General features: G+C 40.6%; 1 pseudogene; it reads left to right on the plus strand.

Moving 5' to 3' along the window:
• The first annotated feature begins 1,266 nt into the window (after positions 1 to 1,266).
• Positions 1,267 to 3,312, plus strand: LOC101135299 (actin-related protein 2-like; annotated as a pseudogene).
• The last annotated feature ends 1,148 nt before the right edge of the window (positions 3,313 to 4,460 follow it).

A 4,460-nucleotide genomic window follows, 5' to 3' on the forward strand; every position in this document is an offset into this window, starting at 1 on the left:
GATTCTCCTGCCTCAGCCTCCTGAGTAGCTGGGATTACAGGCAGGCACCACCACAGTTGACTAACTTTTGTATTTTTTGTAGAGACAGGGTTTTTCCATGTTGGTCAGGCTGGTAAAATTTTTTAATAAAGCTTTTTATTGAAAGTATGTCTCTTGATTGGAAAGATAATTATATATATTTAAATAGTTTTCTGAAAGAGAAAAACTTAATAATTTGTGTGTGTGTGTGTGTGTGTGTGACAGAATCTCACTCTTTCACCCAGGTTAGAGTGCAATGGTGCAATCTCAGATCACTGCAACCTCTGCCTCCTAGGTCCAAGGGATTCTTCTGTCTCAGCCACCTGAGTAGCTGGGATCACAGGCACCTGCCACCATGCCTGGCTAATTTTTGGTATTTTTAGTACAGATGGATTTATGCCATATTGGCCAGGCTGGGCTTGAATTCCTGACCTTAAGTGATCCAACTTCCTTGGCTTCCTAAAGTGCTGGGACTACAGGCATAAGCCGCCGCACCTGACCAATGTTACTTTATTAATTGTTTTATTTGATTTTTGTATCTTTGTCTCTCATTTTTTTCTGCCTTTGTGTGTGTGTGTTTTTTTTTTAAATTTTTGTATTGATATGCTTTCAATTTTCTTCTTATTTTCTTTTGTGTATCTATACAGATATTTTCTTAGTAGTGTCTTGGGGATTACACAAAACCTCTAAAAGATCCAACAATATGTTTAAATGAGGTAAAAAATTAACTTCAGTTGAATGCAAAAATTCTTCGTGATTACATCTGCGTTCAACTTTGTTATTGATTTTGCTAATTATATTATTTATTTATTTATTTATTTTTTGAGACGGAGTCTAGCTCTTTCTCCCAGGCCAGACTGCAGTGGCACTATCTCGGCTCACTGCAAGCTCCGCCTCACGGGTTCACGCCATTCTCCTGCCTCAGCCTCCCGAGTAGCTGGGACTACAGGCTCCTGCCACCGCGCCCAACCTCCGCCTCCCAGGTTCCAGTGATTCTAGTGCCTCAGCCTCCTGAGTAGCTGAGATTACAGGTGTGCACCACCACACTTAGCTAATTTTTGTATTTTTAGTAAAGGCAGGCTTTCACCATGTTCACCAGGCTACCTTTTATTTGTTTGTATATTTCTTTCTTCCTTTCCTTCTTTATTTCTAGAAGCATGTTCGTTTTAAAATATAAATTATGAATATTAAAAACCTTCTTTTCTCTGTCTTTGATTACTATTATGGCTGATTTAAAAATAGGTTTTGGAAGAAGAGAAAACGGCAGGGCGGCGGCGGCTGTAGGTTGTGCGGCGGCAGCGGCTCTTCCCTGGGCGGACGATGGACAGCCAGGGCAGGAAGGTGGTGGTGTGCGACAATGGCACTGGGTTTGTGAAGTGTGGATATGCAGTCTCCAACTTTCCAGAACACATCTTCCCAGCTTTGGTTGGAAGATCTATTATCATGTAATGCCCAACCTTGTTTTTTCCTTTATTCACCTAGCCTTGTTTCTCCCTTAGCTAAGAGAACCAGACAAACTCCATCTTGGCTCTTTCACTGGCAGCACCTTCCTCAAGGACTTGTGCAAGGTGATTCCCAGCACATCCAAGAATGCAATTAACTGATGAGATACTGTGGCAAGCTATATCCGCACTCCCCAAGAATTCATCTGATTGATAACGCCCAAAGCCCCGCGTCTGTCACCTTGTAATAGTCTTAAAGCTCCTGCACCTGGAACTGTTTACTTTCCTGTAACCATTTATCCTTTTAACTTTTTGACTACTTAACTTCTGTAAAATTGTTCTAACTAGACCCCCCTCCCCTTCCTAAACCAAGGTATAAAAGTTAATCAAGCCCCTTCCTCTGGGCCGAGAGAACTTTGCACGTTAGCCGTCTCTCGGTCGCTGGCTAATAAAGGACTCTTAATTCATCTCAAAGTGTGGCGTTTTCCTAACTCGCTCGGGTACAACGATCAGATCAACCACCAAAGTGGGAAACATTGAAATCAAGGATCTTATGGTTGGTGATGAGGCAAGTGAATTACGATCAATGTTAGAAGTTAACTACCCTATGGAAAATGGCATAGTACGAAATTGGGATGACACGAAACACCTGTGGAACTACACATTTGGACCAGAGAAACCTAATATAGATACCAGAAATTGTAAAATCTTACTCACAGAACCTCTTATGAACCCAACCAAAAACAGAGAGAAGATGGTAGAGGTAATGTTTGAAACTTTACCAGTTTTCCGGTGTATATGTAGCCATCCAGGCAGTTCTGACTTTGTACGCTCAAGGTTTATTGACTGGTGTAGTGGTAGACTCTGGAGATGGCGTGACTCACATTTACCCAGTATATGAAGGCTTTTCTCTCCCTCATCTTACCAGGAGACTGGATATTGCTGGGAGGGATATAACTAGATATCTTATCAAGCTACTTCTGTTGCAAGGATACACCTTCAACCACTCTGCTGATTTTGAAACGGTTCGCATGATTAAAGAAAAACTGTGTTACGTGGGATATAATATTGTGCAAGAGCAGAAACTGGCCTTAGAAACCACAGTATTAGTTGAATCTTATACACTCCCAGATGGACGAATCATCAAAGTTGGGGGAGAGAGATTTGAAACACCAGAAGCTTTATTTCAGCCTCACTTGATCAATGTTGAAGGAGTTGGTGTTGCTGAATTGCTTTTTAACACAATTCAGGCGGCTGACATTGATACCAGATCTGAATTCTACAAACACATTGTGCTTTCTGGAGGGTCTATGTATCCTGGCCTGTCATCACGGTTGGAACGAGAACTTAAACAGCTTTACTTAGAAAGAGTTTTGAAGGATGATGTGGAAAAACTTCCTAAATTTAAGATCTGCATTGAAGACCCATCCCGCAGAAAGCACATGGTATTCTTGGGTGGTGCAGTTCTAGCGGATATCATGAAAGACAAAGACAATTTTTGGATGACCCGACAGGAGTACCAAGAAAAGGGTGTCCTTGTGCTAGAGAAACTTGGTGTGACTGTTCGATAAACTCCAAAGCTTGTTCCCATCACACCTGTAATGCTTTCTTTTTTCCTTTATTGCCAATCTTTGAACTCATTCAACTCCAGGACATGGAAGAAGCCTTTCTCTGCCCTTTGACTGGAAAGTTCAAGTTTTATTCTGGTGTCTTGGGGGAGCTTTGTTAAATTTTTGTTAATGTGGGTAAATCTGAATTTAATTCAACTGCTTCCCTACATAGACTAGAGGGCTAAGGATTCTGTCTGCTGCTTTGTTTCTTCTAAGTAGGCATTTAGATATTCCTGTAGGCTTCCTATTTTCACTTTACTTCTCTAATGCTGCTAGTCACTAGGTGGTATGCCTTTATTAGCATAAGAAAAAAACTTTAACAGGAGCTTTTACATATTACTGGGATGGGGTGTGGTTCGGGATGGGTAGGCAGCTGCTGAACCCTTTAGAGCATTTCCTCTGTAATGTGGTGCTTTCAACTGTACTGCTGCAGATTTAAGTACCTTAAAGCTTCTCCTGTGAACATCTTAGTGAAATGTTAGGTTCAGAACTAAAGTGTTTTGGGTAGGTTTTGTTGCTGGGGAGGGTAACAGTGGGTGGTCTTCTGATTTTTATTTTTGAGGTTTTTCTCACTGGAGTACATAGAGGAACTTTATTTACAGTATTTTGATTTGGCAGGTTTTCTTCTACTTGTGCTCTGCCTGGAGCTGTTTCCATATAATAAAAAAAGCAAGTGTAGTATTTCATTACTATGTGGCTTAGGGATTTATTTGTTTTTTAAAATCAACCACGTTAGCTGGGACTAGACTCCCTACAATCCTTCAATGGAAAAGTAACATTTAAAAACATTTAAAAAGGGGAGTTGTTCTCTGGCGGGCAGGAGTGGGAGTCACAAGGTGCTCAGTGGGGGAGTTTTTGAGCCAGGATGAGCCAGGAGAAGGAATTTCACAAGACAATGTCATCACTTAAGGCAAGGACTGGCCATTTTCACTTCTTTTGTGGTGGAATGTCATCAGTTAAGGCAGGAACCACCCATCTGGATGTGTATGTGCAGGTCACCCGGGATATAATGGCTTAGCTTGGGCTCAGAGGCCTGAGAACAAATTCTGGAAAAAAATATTTTTCTTCATTTTAAAACTTTTTTTAAACTAATAATGGCTTTGAAAGAAGAGGCTTAATTCGGGGTGACTAAATTCAAAAGAAATTATTGACTTGAGGGTCTCTGTTTGGTAAGAATACATAATTAGCTTAAATAAGCAGCAAAAGGTTAGTTTTAATTATGTAACTTCTGTTAATATTAAGTGTTTTTGGTCTGTTTTACCTCAATTTGAAAAGATAAGTTTGCCTGCATGCTGGACATGCCTCAGAACACATGAATAGCCCATACTAGATCTTAGGAACATGGATCTTTGAGTCACTTTAGACTAAGTTCTTATATAAATATCCCCAG

This window comes from Gorilla gorilla, chromosome 20 (assembly GCF_029281585.2).
Source record: "Gorilla gorilla gorilla isolate KB3781 chromosome 20, NHGRI_mGorGor1-v2.1_pri, whole genome shotgun sequence".
Classification (NCBI taxonomy): Eukaryota; Metazoa; Chordata; class Mammalia; order Primates; family Hominidae; genus Gorilla; species Gorilla gorilla.